Below are 18462 nucleotides of genomic sequence, written 5' to 3'. Positions count from 1 at the left end.
ATTAGGGAAAGGGGATATAAATATTATTCTGGCGTACTCAAATGTGATTTTATTGCCTTGACTGGAGAACGTATTAAATATCAAATTATAGATTATTAGTATTAGTATTTATTTTAATGTATTATAGTAATATTCATTGTGAATATTTATAGTTTTACTAACCATTACGTGGGTTTCACGCCAAGATCTAATTTATCAATTTAGAAAAAAAAAGCCATACAAGACTATTGTTTTTTTCTAATTTAAAATTATGTTTATTGTTAAAGACGTTTCTAAAATTAAATGTCAAAGTATTTTTTGTATTAACCAAGTTGGTTCATTATTTAAATTAAATTCTATTGACACGATACTCTTGCATATTAATAACTTGTATCACAATAACAATGTTTTTGCTTTGTTTAAGTTGGTGACTTTATTTGTGCTTCTCGATTAAAATCTTCCAAACTAATTTTAGACGTAAGTCACGATACATAAGTAAAGTTTTAATGAACATAAAATTATTAATCAAATACTGTTCAATTTAACGAATGCCCTCTGACGCCATTTAACAATGGAATAATAACACCAAGTAAAAAATCACAAAACAAATTAAGAAGCCAACACAAAAGAAGGTCCGTCGGGTCGTAAAGAAGGAATAGAACAAAACACAAAATTGTTTTAGTGTGCATTAATAAAACAAGTTGTATGAAATTAAATGCACATGTGTGCGTAAGTGAAACAATGTTTTAATGAATTAGTATCGGCGATGCAAAGTACAGTCTTTATTCGTCTTATAATAAAAAGCAAGTATCTAGGTAATAAAAAATGTCCTTGATTAATACTTGTTGCGAATTCAACGACCTTTTCACCCCTGATTTAGGGCTTCGAGAAAATCAGTATGGATTCGATGTTGTTGTTGTTGTTGATAATTCGATGTTGATGAGATCTAACAGATCTTAGCCACTTCCAATAACATGCATTATACAATCACAATGATTGGTCCTTTATATACTTTTCTCCAGTAAACTCCTGCATGATGAGATCAAAGTACTAATAAAGTTTGGGAGTATACCTTTTTTTTATAAGAGAAGGGGGCAAACGAACAGCGGGATCACCGAGGTGTTCATCGACGCCCATGGACATCTGCAATACCAGAGGAATCGCAGATGCGTAGCCAGCCTTTGAGAAGGTGATACGCTCGCTTCTTGAAGGACCCTAAGTCGTAATAATACGTATATAGGTAATCGTCAAGATTGTTAATTTAAGTTAGATTATTTATTAGACTTAGTAAAACATAAATGACTGAACTACTTATTTTTTATAATTATTTTTTTTTCTGTTAAAAATAAAAATATTAATTAAAAGCTATAAAAATACAGTTTTTTATTTTATTAATTAGAATCTGTTAAATGTCTACGTCATGTGGTTACACACAACTTTAGTTTTATATCCATGTAGGCGTCGACGGAAAACTTTTATAAATGTACATAATTTCATATCTTATCTACAATTTCATAATAATAATTTATAGCTACACCATAAATGGAGAAATATCAAATTTCAGATAACTTCTTACCGTAAATAGGAATGTGTTATTTGTAACAAGTGTTTATAAAATTATGATTAAATAAATAACATTGAATTGTCACAGTTTGATTGTAAATTTAAATCGCGTTTTGAATCATAATATTTTACAAAAAGCGAGATGCATTCCTGCTAATGAAAGAATAAATTAAATAAAAAAGGTACCAAGTGATGGGTCGTTGCGTGCCGCCCCCTCGCGTTCCGTTTCGCACAGAAGGTGTACTTTTTGTTACATGCGATAATCGAGAGGTATATTGAAATAACTTCTGTATCGATTACAGAACCGATTTAATGTATGATTCTACTTTAAGAAAAGAAACTCAAGATCTATTTGTAATCAATACTAAAGATAAGAAAATATAGCTAATACCTACTACCTTAGTGAGAATAAAATAAACTGTTTCACAAATGTAAATGTTTTTCAGATTTATATGATGTATTTTGTATTGAAATAGAAAAATGTGAACTAGCTTATGATATTAAATCTATTTTGTTACAGCTATCATTATTTTAGGTAATATTTCTATTGAATTTAAAATAAAAAATTACCACCAGAAAAATAAGTTAAACTCCGTCGGGCGGTGTAAAAGACTTCAACGCGTCAACGTTAAAAAGTCTTGACATAAATTGCCTTGTAAAGTTCAATTGTTATAATATTATTATTTTTGCATAAATGCGTAACGAAGTACTATTAATAAAAAAGGTTTTTGATTTCAAAATAAAATTTTCAAAACAAAACTTTTCACTCCGTGGACACTAAATTACCTAAAAGTAGAAGTTAAATTCTACGAATTACGATAATAATAAATTAAACAACATTAATTGTAATAATGGAATACATTAAATTTCTCGCTTATAGGTAGCTTTTACAAAGGTGTGGTTTGCAATAAATAACCACAGGACCCGCACAGGTTAAAGTTGTACAACCTTATACCGATATCAAAACACTATTTTGTAGATATTAAATTTGTGGTATTATAGCTATTTTATACCTCTTTAATTTATTCCAATATTCTAATATAGTAAAAAAGCATATTATTGTTTAAGAAATTAGTACTAGAAGTACAGCGTCCTATTAAATATTTTTTTGTTTTTAAGTTATTTGTTTTTTTTTATTATTAACATAAATTTTAAACTCAAATGAGATAAAGTGAATATCTTCCTTTAGTTGCAAATTATCAAAGTAGTACTCCGAAAATAAAGAAAAAAAACAAATGATAATACAAAGGATGGTGAAATAATCACTTCCTTTAAAATTACAATATTTAAAACTTGATTATATATCTGATAAAACTTACTTTATTTATATACATTAAACAATACGATAACTTATCTGTTCACTTTAAAGTAAATTCAATTTAACTGTGTAGCTTTAATTAAACTGTCCGCGACTTCGTTTGTGCGGAATGAAAAAATCTAGTAACAAATATAGCCTAAGTTGAACAGTGAAAGAATTTTCCAAATCACTTCAGTTTCATAGCCTAAATTAAATATTTAGTCAATAGCAAACAAATAAAAAATGAAGTCTTTCCTATTTATAATATTAGTATATATAAAGTTGTCTCTAAACACTGATGTTTTATTTTATTTTTTTATAAAATGAAACATCAGTGTCAAATATAAAAAAATACATTGAAGAACAACTCCTAAAGATGCTTTTTTGACGGGAAGGAAGAAGTCATTAAATAAAACACGATTATTTCTTTAAATTCAATATAAACCTTAATAATAAAATGTCTTAAAGAATTTGTTATCATATAATAACTTGAAAGTATTCCTATTTCATTATTACAATTTAATTATTCTGTGATACTTCATTGAATAGTTAAAACGACGTCATTAAGCCATTGAATATAGAAATCCTTTAATATCCCTTACAAGATATGTATCTTCGCCACAAGTAACTGGTGGATTTCAACAGAAATAGACGCCTTCCTTTATTGCGTAAAATATTAATACCTACTTAGAATTGTTAAATAATGATGTAATTTAAAGTAGGTACTTTTTAGCAATTATAACGAGAAAATGAATAATATGTTGATAAAAAATGTTGCTTAGATTTCTCACTAGTTTTAAAGTTTAGCGTTAACAGACAATCAAGTCATTTTTATATTAATGAATATTTCCTAACAGTAATAAACTCTTTGCAATATTTATTCAAAAAAATAAACAATTTCAAAGCTATGCGAATAATGTCGACAACTGATCTGTAAAATGTTGTTAGCGTTTTTAAGATCGTAGAAATAACGTAGGCGGTACATTTTATAAGAGACTATTTTGCGAACTACACATTCCTCTCGTATTAAGTCTCCAACATTTTTTTCTTACATCTCTTACAAAAACACACTCTCATTCTCCAACATATTGCCTTAAACTGAAAAAATAAACTTATCAATCAATCAATCAAATAAGAGATTGTATAATAATTAAATGTTAATGAAACGCAAGGATGAAAGCCTTGTAGTTTTAACTAGAAGTTTCGATTAATACTTCGAAAGTCCGAGTCCGTATGGTTTGAAATTATAAATCTTTCTTATTAAACTTTTATCGAACACAATAGTTTCATATAAAATAGAAAATAACAAGATTTCTTTTTCTCCATTATCAGTCCAATTATGAAAACCCACTGACAATATTTTTGAACTTCAACGTCAACATGGAATATTAACAATTATTTTAAATAAGCATAAAATTTTTTATTATTACTTTTAACTGAGCATTGATTGAGCAATTTAACTAAAATAACATAATTTCCTATTAATATCTATGTCATCGTATATTCTTACTTTGACAATTGAATGCAAATTTGATAAAAAATCATTTTAGTTCGATCTTTCGCCTTCTGTAGACTATTATTTTAGTAATCACTTTTGGTAATTGAATTCATATTATGTCAAAAAAAATCCATCACTATAAAAATGTATTCTATTGATGAGAATAGAGTTTTACATTTTCTTATCACGTGACATTGTTGCAAATTCGCATTAGATTCATTGTTGGTGCGTATTGTTAAGATACTCACCTCTCAAGCCTAGAGCCGATTGAGCGGCAACTGCACTACACAGTTAATCAAAATAAAAAACTCACAAGTCACAGGTTTTATAAAGCTAGTTGTCCATTCGTTAAAGACGCATTCAATCCACATGTCAACACAAGGACTATCAGTTTTGCTAATGCGACATAACAAAGTACACTTTCATATAACGAAGCTTACGATTCATTCACAAGTAATCACACGATTTGTAGCGAAAGTTTTCTTTTAAGCTAGTCTGAAAAGTTTGCACTTATATGAGAAATAGTTTAACCCCATAGTGCATCATACACTTCCATCCAATTCCGATTGATAATCCGGAAAATTGTGTCCGGAAAATCGATACCGGTGCATGCCGGACTATTTTTCCGACATCGCGATTTCGAATCCGTGCGCGCATCAACGCGCTAGTGTGCGTAACAACCTAACCATAAGCTTGCGTAGACGCAACTGAAATCACCTTGCAAGGCCCACTATATCCATCTCATTCTGGACATGTTTCCAGCTCACTCTAGCGGGCATTGTGCCGAGTCCAGCGACTGGCTTACACGGCTTGACAATAAATTACCTATAGGAATCTAATCACTTTAATAGATGTGTGATTTTTTTTTTCAATTCCAACCGTTTTAATGGCACCACACAATGATCGTTCCATGTCTCTGAGCATTAATTATAAAAGGTGAAAACCTCAATGATTTTGCGGTAGTTTCGGTTCAACTGACGGCAGATATTTTTCGTTTGTCATTAATCTAATGTTTTTTTTACGGACAAATGGGTTTTTAGATAATAAGTCAATATGTTAAAAAGCTCTTTTTTACACCTTTACTTACATATATTATAGCGTAAAATTATATTTCTATAAGATTTATATATTATGACGAGCTACGCATCCCTTAATGAGTAGTCATTTCTCATAGAATTTTTGTCTTTAAACTACGAGTAAGTCATTAAAATTGTATCCGGAGTATTGTCAACGATTAATGCATGCAAAATATAATTAAGTAACAAAATTGCGGCTATGCATCCACCAACTTTTGAAATAAAATATAACAGTATTTATAAAAAAACTAGTAATAAAAGAATCGATTTAATAAAAATATACAGTTGATTATCGATTCAATGGACACAGAGTACAGACGATGAGCAAACACATTGTTATGACGAGAGCCGGATCTAGTGGACAATCGTCATCTACAGTTATTGAACTATTCAAACATAAGAGTAATGTGCCGACCTTTGGCCATTCATTGTTCATATTTTAAACTAACTTGTTCTGATGTTCATAGATTTGCGTAGATGTATTTACGCATTTTAGGATGATAAATAAAGTCGCAGAACGTGAATGTTTTGTAACATAAAATATTAACACTAAGTTTAATCAAACATTTTAACTTAAAACGTAACACTTTCTTAGTGTAGTTGTTGTCAATTCAGGTATCAACGACAATAAAATATCAGTAATATCTATAAAGTTATACATCAAATAATCATGTAAATACAAAATAACTATCCTTTACACGTGTCTTCATACGCGTGGAATTAAATAAAAATCTTGTAATAAATACGGCTTACGTTACTCAGCGACAATACTTTCTAACGGCAAAAAAAAATTGAAATCGGTACAGTAATTTTTGAGTTTATTCGTTACATACAAAAATACAGAAATACAAACCATTCCTCTTTGTGATATATAAGTATAAATTATCTAGAATCGAAGTACGTTGTTCGTTAAAGACATCTAATATTAAAAGTAAGTTAAAAAACCGGTGTTCGATATTTAAATAGTAGCATTTGTATGCCGAGCTTATTGCATGTCCGTGATGCTTATAGCTTTAGACTTCGAAGTTTGGACCCTATGGTTAGGTTGACCAATAGCCTTATGGCGCTAGTACTATGTTTTCCCTCATTACGTATTCTATGCAAATAATTTTCTTGTTCACCGTACAAGAGGTGAGGTTTGAAACATTATACTTTGACTGTGAATTGTATGTGCTTGAAGATTTACTAGGTATTATAGCTACATAGGATTTGTACTTCACATTTCAAGAAACAAAAGAAATTGATGCTTATAGTAGGTGTTAAATCAACGTTTTAACGGTTCAAATGCTCTTTAAAAAGTGAGGGTTCGAATTAGAGTAAATACTTCCTAACCTACTTGATTTTTGATAAAAAGCGATAATTTAACTAAAAGCATGACGTAAATTTTTAAATTTGGAAAAAGTAGGTAACAAAAAAATTTAATAAAATAAAACAAAGGTGGAATACTGGAATTACGAGTAAACAAAATGTAAACAGCGCCAGTTTTAGGTACTTGTGTAGTTGTCGAATTGTATAAGCGATAGTAATCCATCACGCACGGCCGTAGATGGCGAATATAACAATTTGTAATACAATACCGAAGCACGTACGCGGCACACACGGCACAAAAACTAGGCTTGCCCCAAATGGTGCATCGTCACTCGGCTGTTGACTCCCGCAGGCCCTTTCCCGTACACCGGGGGTCGTTATTCACCGATTACAAGCCTCGATGTTACTGCACATATCTTGAATTGCATCGTCCACCGTAATTGTTAGACCGGGAGACGTGCATCACTAGACGCTTGTTTATTAGCCGTTCGACAAAAAACTCTATACTAAACTGCGCCTTTCTGTGTTCAAACAAATTGAATGTATTGTAATACTTGATCGAAGACAAAGAAGCGGGTATTTTTTAAACCGTTTTAATTAAGTATAAAAATCGTTGCTTATTTTGATAAAAAGGTATCTGTTGTCATCGTTTTTCAATAAAAGTAATATTACATCGCATTTTAAATCAACTTCGAGTGATACTTTATTGTTTTTAAAAATGAGAACTGTTAATATTTCCTAAGATTTATGATTGTAAGCATCAAAATATTTTGGCCAATCTGCATCTAAATAACGGAATCAAGCTCATATACGAATAAAGCAGTCATCAATATTTTATCACAATATTATATGGTTGCTTACATCTTTTCGTTATAAACTGATTTAATTCTTTATTCGCTAATTAGGCAGAATAGAAGAATTTTCGATTAGAAGGAGTGAATCCGTTTAAACCGGACGTTTGTCGCATATTCCTCAAACATGAAGACACCTTATTTATATCACGAGTTGTGGTAAAAAAATAAAATTAATGTGGGTGCTCAATTTTTCCTTGAATTTTTAAAATGGTTTTTAGCTCATTGTAATCTTTTTTCAAATTATTTTTAAGAGAAAACAGAGAGACTACTAAACTTTTTCGAGTAAATCAAAAAGTGGTTCTGACAGTACATTTTTAAACTTGCAAATCCGAAAATAATAAATTAATCAATTGTAAAACATTATGTCAGATTTTCCATTACGATGATGAATCGATATTGTAATCAATTTAGTTCCAATATAAATTTACCGATATCAAGTGTATACCGTTAAATCTTACCGAATGATCGAAACAATAAAATTGGGCAAGTCCACCCACTGTACGATCAGAGCGTATAAATCAACACGCAACACAATTATAAGAAGTGAAACGCGCGTTTATAATTAAACAAAAAACGGTTATATTTCATGACGATGTCAATTAATAACAAACAAATATCAGACCACCGTAAAGTTATCTGATAAAGTCACCGTTTAATAATAATAAAACAGCAATCTATCAATACGTCCCATGGCTTTAAGAATATAACTATATAACTTTAGCTACTCATATCTACTCTATTTCCCACAATTACCATAAGATTACGAAATTACTAACAACTATGTGTTAAAAACGTTTAAGCGTTCATTAAATATAGTATACAGAAGCTAGTCGTAAGTTTTAACAGTGGTAGATCCCGCAACAACAATATTTTTTGAGTGTCCGAATAGGCCGGCTCGACCGGTGCAATACCACGACCACAGAGAAGACAGACGTGACGTGGAAGCAATTCCGCGTTTCGTCTTATAAGTTTGCGTGCCGGAGACCTAATTTTACTCTTCTTGCCTTTCACAGCCTTTTCTTATAAGACGGATGAGGGGGAGCGTAGGAAGGAAAAATATTCTCTTTCTGTTTGTCCCCTCCTCCGACGATTAAAGGTTGCCTGTTTCCAATTTCATAGACACCCGTCTATGGGATGTGGTCGCTTCGCTATCTCGGCTAATTAACGTGTGTCTTTGCTCATTTGCCACCTTATTATATAAAAAACCCTATGACCTATGAGTTATGAGTTGTCACTGCCGAAGTATTCAGTATCGATACAAAACATTGTTAACTTAGTTTTATTCAGAGATATTGCAAGAGTTAAAAAAAGTAATGATTTTGAATGTGGATGGCTACAAAGGAAGAGGAAGACCAAACAAAGTATGGATGGATTGTATGAAAGAGGATATGCGTAAAAAGGAGGTGAATTCAGATATGACGGCGGATAGAGATGTATGGAGGAGTACATACTGTGCCGACTCTCCATTGGGATAAGGACAGGTTGATGATGATTGCAAGAGATGACAAATATGTTTTGTTCAAACCTTTTGGCAGTAGAAATTAAGTTGTACGTGACGTAAGATAGTACCTTTATATTAAGATCGATAAAATAAATCTTTTATCAGTTACTTCTCAATGGTTAATTAGAATCCATAAATACACATAAGGTACAATTTTAATTAAAAAATGACATGAACGGAAGCAATCTAATGACCACGGACGTCATCTATATTAGATAAGATCAATTGAAGTCTCCATTGGACATTGCTAATTAAAATCGATTATTATCTGGTAGCCATAAAAATATTTATCTTTATTCATTTTCACTGTATTAGCCTAAATCTGTGGCTTCATTAGTGTCTGTTTGTAATTTACCTTTTAAAATAAAGATCAGTTTTTTGATAAAAAAGATATACCTTTCATAACATTTTTATGACAGTTAATTAAAAATAAATATTTTATTACAATACCACATAAATTAAAATATAATTAATGTAAGACGATTGAAAAAGTTAACATTACAAGAAATAAAACGTAAAGTAACATAAATAAATAAATCACAAGAAAGGTTTATTTAAAAAGCTTTAATAAAAAGGGGTCTATTCGATACCGGTAACGAAGTGTGTAACCATTGGATATCAAAATACACTTTTTCACAAGGCTTTATGTTCCATTTTAATAATCTAAATATTGGTAATTTTCAAGCGGGGACATGATAAGTGAAGAAATAAGTGGCCTAACAGTAAACACGGGAAAGTTCAGAAAAAAGGCCGACCCATCCGAAACTCAATTATCTATACGAGCAATTGTCCGGAGCCCGGACCAATAAAATTAATCTCGACATAGCCAACGCCATTACGTACGGGACCGTATTAATCTCAAAGCGTTGATTAGTAAAACTATAAAAGCGGAAGTATCACAGGAATGCGGTTAATGAGAGACTGAAGCCCGATTTTATGGTTGATCGTTAAAATGGCCGACAATTGTCTAATTGTTGCCTACCATACAACCACCATCGTGGGAAGAGGCGGCCCAACTGACGGTGAAAGTCAAAAATTACGACGCTTTATAACGTCACCTGAATTCGAAATTTGAATTGTAACCGTAACAACGAATCGCTTTTAAGATGTTTGAAATTAGAAATCAATTTATTTTTATTGCGCGAATTGACTTTAACGGCTTCACGAAGTTGAGTTGTTGACAAACACTAGCCGTAAAGTTGTTTCCCGCTAACGAAATTTCTATGCAGTCGTTATATAAATTTAGAGTGTTACACTTTTTTATCTATGCCCATAAAATAAAGTAAAAATTGTTTCACTTTTGGAAGGCGTTACATCTACAGACAATTTTTAGTACATACTTATTTTCTTCACTTATTAAGACGTACTGCAACAAGGAGCAATATGGAGAGTGCCTTACTGTAGGCTGCTTTAGTCATCAATCAGTGACTTTGAGTGCGGTATTTAATAAAATAATATTTATTAATTTGAAATTAAATTAAAAACATCCCGTTTGTAAGACAGCGTGGTCTATTCAAACGCCGGCGGGGACATGGGGCGCGACGCCACAATACGTCCAGACGCGTCCGACACAAGTGGCGTGCATGTCCACTCGATGCCACTTATCCTTTTAATTGGCCATTTCATTTGCTTTAGAACTCTGCCCATACGTATAGGAGCTTAGCCGTCGTTTTACTTGTCTAATTACAAGTTGTAGTAGTAACTTTAGTGACAAAATTTAATAGAATCTTGAAGCACGTCTCGTTGTCGATTAAACTGTTTTAATACTGGCAGTCTTTGACACAAAGTAGTGTTTGTACTATTGATATTATTAACATTTTCGTACTTACACACGTGATCAAATATTCACATTTGATCGTCATTAATCTTTCGGTATTCTTTCAAAGCATTATAAATCAAAATTCCATTAATCATTTACCCAAATCTTTTAAGTTGTTGCTAATTTATAAACATGTTTACGACAAAAGGAAACACGCATAAAATTTCAATCAACATAATATTTCAACAATAATTACATCTTATTCAATCAGTTAGTAAGTGTACAGAAAATGTAATTACGTTTAACACCTCGTAAACTTGATAAGCATGTCCATTTTGTGTAAATTAAAAGTGTTTTTGCGTAGTCAATCATCAACAATCATCACAGAATTACATGCTCCGCTGACCCTGTAATTGTGCAAATAAAAACCCGACACGCGACACAACTATGTAGAGAAATAATTGCTTTAATGTCGTGCCACACTGGACGGAAAGTATGAACTAGTTTCAGCTAAATTGGCTCAAAATCCAGGTAACCGTTAACGAGCAAAGTGATCGATTTAATTGTATAATATGGCAGAAATGTTTTTTGTCATGAGATTTTCAAAATAATGATGTGGGTCACGAAAGTGGATATTTTACTGCGGGGACACATTATGAGCAATCGAACTATCAACACTCAGGTTAAGTACTAAACTTGATCCGACAATCTACTGCCATGTACCAGATAAATAGTGTGTACAAGCTATTAGAGTGAAGAAGACTAAGTGGTCTCTGTCTACCCCTTTGGGTTACGGGCGTGAATTATGTTGTTGTTGTTGTACTGTGATTGTAGTCCTCCCTACAAGTCAGTATAGAATATACTTAGTGGATAAAACAAAAGAGGTTAAGGGCAACAAGTTGAATTATTTCCCAATAACAATTTTATGACTCGTGTTTTTAAGATTGTTATTATATAATTTATGAAATAATTATCACATGATAAACAACCCTTATAAGTAGAAGGTAGCAAAATACATAAGTAATTAATTTAAATTGTATATTAAAAATGCTAAATCATAAACCAACTCCAAATTTATAAAGAATTATCATTAACACAAATTAAAAAAAAATTCGACGCGTGCGCGATAATATGAACCCACTACTTAAATGGACATTAAGGTATACGACTTTTATATCTAGACCTTTATGACGATTGTAATAAGTAATGTTTTCGAAGAGCATGCAAAATTCAGTACGCAACGAAGCGTACAACCTTACTCATTTCGGTTTGGAACGTGCTGGGGTGTTGAGCTTAATTGACCTGAAAATTGAATTCAGTTTACGCTTAATTTGTTGTTTATGGCCTGAGTGTGCGAGGTACTCGTCAATTAGCCCAACAAATATCATTACTACATACTATAATCACATAAAAGTCCAACTAGTCCGGAAAATATTTATGTATAATCAATGTCTACATACAACGGCTTAATTAAGACGTTATTAGAATTCTTTGGTTGTAACACTTCTGCATGCAGTCTCACTAATTTTGAAATACGAACGTAAACTTTTTATTGAACAAATCTTGTCGTATTTTGGTAAGCTGGTGTTTTACCAAACTTTAAAATTATAAACATAATAATACATTTCGAGCAATAAACGAAACAATTAACAATAAACTCCATTTATTTGATTCATCGCTACATAATAGTAAAATTGTTTTATATTGTGTTGTGAAGATTTATCAATTGCAGCGGGCAATAATTGCCTATCTAGTCATTACAAGCTGTAAACTTAATCGTAGGCACGTGTTAAAATTAACGCAACGGGCCTATTACGAGTGATATAGAATTATAACGATACAAACGCAGACGCTTACGTTTCCACTACCGAAAAATCTCTAGAAAAACTATTAAATCATATGGTAAAAATATATAAATAGAAATAAATCATCTCAATCGGTTGAAGATATCCACTTCAAAATCGAGTTGTGAGATTCCACTCGAACAAACATACATACGTTGCAAGTTAAATAAAAACTTGTAACGAAGATTGCGTTTCCAAAATTGTTATCAGTAGTTTTCCTAGAAAGAAATAAGCTAATGAAAATAAGTCATTGAAATCATTCAATCATAAAAATTATATTTAAGACATAGATAAAAAAGATTGCTCTGAGCCTCAGCTAGAACCCAATAAACGGCAAAATTGACATATAAAAACAGTGTAAAGGAAACCCTCCTTGTATTTATTATAAAAGTTTGTCGACCGCGATTCCGTCCGCGCGGAATTAAAGAAAAGCTTAATAAGTGTAGCCTATGTGTCTCTTCAAAAATATATTCTACATCTATGCCAAATTTCAGCCAGATCGATGTAGCCGTTTTGGAGATACCTTGATACAAACATCCATCTAAACATTCGCATTTATAATATTATTAAGATTGTCGTACTAAATCTATGCACAAACAGATATATATTTCGACAACAAAATTATTCACGTGCCTATAAAGTATCTCTTTGAGGCATCAGTTCGCATTCCCATGTCACGTCGACCATTTGTATAAGTTCACAGCTCTTGCTAGTTAGTATTTATCCATTGATCCGTCCGTCTGTCCGCCGACAATAGCGCCTGCGACCATACCTTAGGGTCTTTTTGCTAAAGCCATACATAAGCAGTGATAGATGTCTTGGTGCAATAATTGGCAAATGTTCATAGACATTAAATTACATCTAATGGCTCGCTCTAACCTTTGATTCGTCTGTTTTATGGGTCCTAGGAAGTTCTTATCACTTTCCACTGTTTCTTACTACTTACTACATCTTGTACCCCAGTTGGAACAATATTATAAAATGTGTTTTAACGCAATTAAACATAATTACTATTATTAGTTTTACTATTACTAAGTTACTAATAAAGTCCTTGATTACTAAATTAATATTTCCAATTATGAAAATTTATGTAACATAATTATGGCGTTATAGTTTTATTCTACTGAATAAAACGACTACTTCGCTACCTTCACACTAATCAAATAAATAGATTCATTAAACGCCATACACATTTTAAGCGTTTTACAAATACCAATCGTCTGCTGTATCATTTTCTTTTAAAATACTAACTTTGTCTACAATAAAAAAAAAGTAATGAGATTGAATGTGGATGGCTATAAAGGTAGAGGAAGACCAAAGAAAGTATGGATGGTTTGTGTGAAAGAGGATATGCGTAAGAAGAGGGAAAATTCAAATATGACGGCTGATAGAGATGTATAGAGTAGTACAGACTGTGCCGACCCTCCATAGGGATAAGGGTAGGTTGATGATGAACTTTGTCTACAATTCACAATTTATAAAATATAAAGGAACTTCTAAGATAGTTATTACTAATAGCAATGCAGGCTGTATTGCGCTGGTAGCTCAGATAGGGACAATATTCAGTCCGATGCTCCGACTGTTTACCACTAAATAAGTACGAACATTAAATGTATGTGTTTTTGTTTATCAATTTGTATTTGTCTCCATATTATCGGCTACACACCGGTCGGCGTACTTCACAAGACTGTATGTGGATTTATAGAGAGCTGATCTTTTTTTTTCGTTTAACGGAGTAAATTATCAGTATAATAAGTAATTCAGTTAGCATAAATATGCTTTTGAGAATTGAACAGTCTTATTTAAAAACTGTACTCTTGTAAACTTCACTTTTGTAAAGTATTAAACATTAAAATTATATGTAACCATTTTAATAGTCGCGAATCTTATACCATATTCATTGCAATTGGCTACATCCCATCCGTTTGTATATCACGATTTTTTTTATGAAAAACAATAATTTAAATTTTAAATAATGGTGGTTGTAACTACTCCGAGAAGATACTTTAAAGTATCGACATTTCTCATATGGGTTACTACCGACGCGGTTCATCGCACCTTTTATTGAGCGACGTTTGTTACCCAGATAAGTTTTGTATTAGCTTTTACAATACTATCTTTGGAATACACGGTGTATAGGACAAATAAGTACGCCATGATGGACTATAATGCCTTTATGTAAATTTAAAAGCGAATCTTTTATTCTTATTAATATAAAATCGTTAAGATATATAAATGAAAACAGGAGATGTGAGGTACTTTAAATGGTTTTATTTACGCATGTCTCTTGTCATAAGATGCTTCGTCAATTTTAATAATAATTGATGTAAAGTGTTTCAACCGCAAATTATCTTTCGAAGGATCTGTTGACATAACAACATTGTTGCAAACTCATAAGAAGTTTGCATGAACCGAGATGTAACCAGCGATGAGAGGGATGATTGTCAATGGGCTACATAAAAGGGATTTCTATCTGCGTTGTTTCGAGTTAAAATTGAATGAGCATTGACATTATAAAAAAGTTGACCAAGTTAATGAGTTGCGTGAAGGTAAAAAAGTCGGCGCGGCTCCGCACAAAGGGAAAGACACAGAGCAAATAAAAGATCGCGGGCAATGTGAAATCCTTTGCGCATTGTCTTATATTAAAGTGAAACAACAATAGGTAGCCTTTCAATGGGCTATGCCGCCACAATGAGAGATGTAAGGGTATGTCTACATGATTTAATATTTATATCAATATACTTTAAAAATAAATGTACACTTTCTAGTAAAAAAAATTAAATAAAGTTGAAATAAGTTCAGGTTATGTCAAAAATTATATCTATCTAAGTAGTACAAAATATACCCTTAGTTTTTATTAATATAGAACTATTATTAATGCTTGTAGTTGAAAATTCGTTAACAAAAAATTCAGTCGAATTGATAACCTCCTTCTTTTTGAAGTCGGCTAAAAAGGAAAAGGAAGCAAAAAACTTAGCTTTTGTCAATTATCAAGATTACAAATACCCAATAAATAAAAAAATTTAACATTGTCAAGTAATTTACATATTTTACTGTTAATCATATACATAATTCAGACTTCAAAAATAAAAAGCGTCATGTAAACCACACCTTTTTCGATTCAGAACATAAGTGGACAATAGCGGACAACATTTACCTTGTGAACATAATGTTAATGTGAAATACAACATCTCATTGTTCCGTCACCTGCCCTCACACCCTCGTCCCGCGTCGCCCCATTCACCCCCGCCAGACGACGCCCGCTCGACCACTGTTTCCATTACTGTCTATCCGTCTGCACACGAATTATACTTTTTGTCTATCGAATATACAACTTCCTCTGTTTATATTACTATTTAACGAAAATTTTCTTTGCCCTGCGGTTACCCTCAACAACCATCCTTCTGAAAGCCATTATGAAAAAGAGTTTAAGACGTCTGTTGCTGAAAAACAAGTTACACGATGACCACGAATTAAAAAGACGAATAAAGGATTGGGAAACGAAAGAATTAACAAATAAAAATTGACTAAGTCGATTCAACAAATGTGCTTATCACCTTTACCACCTGCCACCTCTGCCATCACATCTACGATAAAACAAATAGCAATTATTTATTTTTCGAAACGAGTATTCCGCTATTCATTATATTAAGTATCGGTAGATCATAAGGTAGTTGTTGTTTTATTACCATCAGTAAACCTTTGAGCCTGGATAGTGTTTGGCTAAATATTTATCTTAGGTCAAAGAGGTTTAATGCCGTATCTGTTAGCACCCGGAGGGCACAATGTCCACCGCTGGGGTCTCGCTTACGCACCGTGGGCCCCGCGTAAGATAAAGAGACCCCGGTAATTACTGCTAATGGTTGCGATTACACTGTGACAAATGAACAGCGCTCGATGCGGCTGCAAAGGGTCACTATCGAATATTTTAACCAGCAATATTGATTATGGGATATTTTTTTTCTTTTTCAAGTTACAGTGGGCGGTCCTCTTACACAAGAAAAGACTTGACCGATTACAAAAGCTTTAATTTTTTTATTAAGCAACAATGTTTACACCTTGATGAAAAACATATCAATGTTTGGTCTTGTCTGAGAACTAAACTAAGAACCCGGGAAGTAACAGCTAGGGACTTCAACCACTTTGCTACCGTGGAAATATTAACCAGCAAAATGCACGCATAAAATTGTTATTTAATTTTAACATTACTGGCGTTATCATTAAATCAGTAAACGAAATTAAATAATAAATTTACAGAAACGTATGCGATCATATCAAATTTCAAGATAAATGTTAAAAATAAAATCTGAACGCTTACTGAACGAATTATTTTAAAGATTGAAAGTGGTCCTCGTTGTTTTTCGAAAATATTTCCGTGGCTCTTTCATTACATATAAACTCAAGTATGATTTTATGAAACACCTAAAATGATTACAATTATGGACATACAAAAAGGTATTTTCGTTTCTCTTTATTATAATAAACATCAAACGGTCTTTATTTACAACTCGAATTGTTAACTTGATCACATACCAAATATGCAACCGGTGCTAAATTAATAAAGTGGATACAAAAGTCTTGAGAGACTTTATAAAATTTCACGGGTTCGTCGCCAGTGCTCGGAATGGGTTTTTAACATTTTTTTTTTGTTTCTTGGTCAGTCGTGTCAGTTGTTTAGATGTTGAGTATCTGGCTGCTCATTTACTGACCGGATTAACAATAAAAACGAAATTTGATCATTGTGGCTGGCCCGTTGGTGTCTTCTTAAGGCCAAGCTATGCTATTACCGTATTACTGTGTATTAATTAATTACCGTATCATATTCAATGAGTTAACAATAATTCGCTTTTTATGTACTAATAATAAACTATGTATGTGATCTTTACATAAAGTACATATATACAAGTTACAAAAATCTATTATTCGTTTTTTCTTCCGTGCTTTGAAAGAGTTATAACAATTTAAAAATGCTCCCCTAAATCACCGAAAAGGAGCCAATGGCTGACGTTAAATGTATGACAAAATAAAAGTAGATAACACTTTTTCGATATATTGCAATATAATAAGGAATTATTATCCTTTTATTTAATTTTTTGTATAAAATTTCGAATGATACAAATATTCATTTAAAACATAAATTATTTCGTAGCTCGTTGTACCTTAAGACGACATTTGCTGCGTTATCAGATCATCTCTTCGGGTTGTCTCACGTGAATAAATCCAATATTTTACTGCCCCTCCATTGTTATCCTCATTAACCCTTTGTCTCATTAGAGCCCCGACTTCATATTCTTCGTTATTTCCCCCGATGACAGCACAGATTAGATTCGTTTCTTTTTGGTCGACTTTAAAAATATCGAACGTCAACTTTTTTTCGGGATAGTGTTACAAATAAAGGGCAAATGCGGCCAGTCTTTTATATTACAGTCTTGTTTTTTTATTATAAATCCCACTTTGTTTTTTAATCGAAACAGAAACAATGTATTGTAAATTTGTAATTAAATTTACTTGACGTTTAAATTAAATTTTAAGTTCATAATTTAATTAAATATAAATAATTAATTACATATAAATTTCAATTAAGTTGAAAGCTGCAATTTTCTGACTTGGTAAAAATATTTAGATTTAAAAAAAAGAAAAATAAAGTGCTTAACTTGATTATGTTTATATCAGAAAATCTGAACATTTAATCAGTTAATCTTAAAAAAAGAGGTTGAGACAATTATTGATATAAACTAAACTCGTAAATTTGATTTGAACTGAGACTAACAGAAATAACATAA

General features: G+C 31.8%; 1 protein-coding gene across 1 annotated transcript in view; it reads right to left on the bottom strand.

Annotated features, from left to right (window-relative positions):
• Window positions 1–5029, bottom strand: part of LOC106711116 (transcription factor SOX-6) — a 217483-nt gene extending 212454 nt beyond the window's left edge. The window contains exon 1 of the mRNA XM_045683505.1: window positions 4586–5029. The gene's annotated coding sequence lies outside the window, so the exon portion shown is untranslated. The remainder of the gene's footprint in view (window positions 1–4585) is intronic.
• Between the last annotated feature and the right edge of the window lie 13433 nt (window positions 5030–18462).

The sequence above is a fragment of the Papilio machaon genome, chromosome 22 (assembly GCF_912999745.1).
Source record: "Papilio machaon chromosome 22, ilPapMach1.1, whole genome shotgun sequence".
In the NCBI taxonomy this organism is placed as follows: domain Eukaryota; kingdom Metazoa; phylum Arthropoda; class Insecta; order Lepidoptera; family Papilionidae; genus Papilio; species Papilio machaon.
This window is presented reverse-complemented; position numbering and strand designations above follow the sequence as displayed.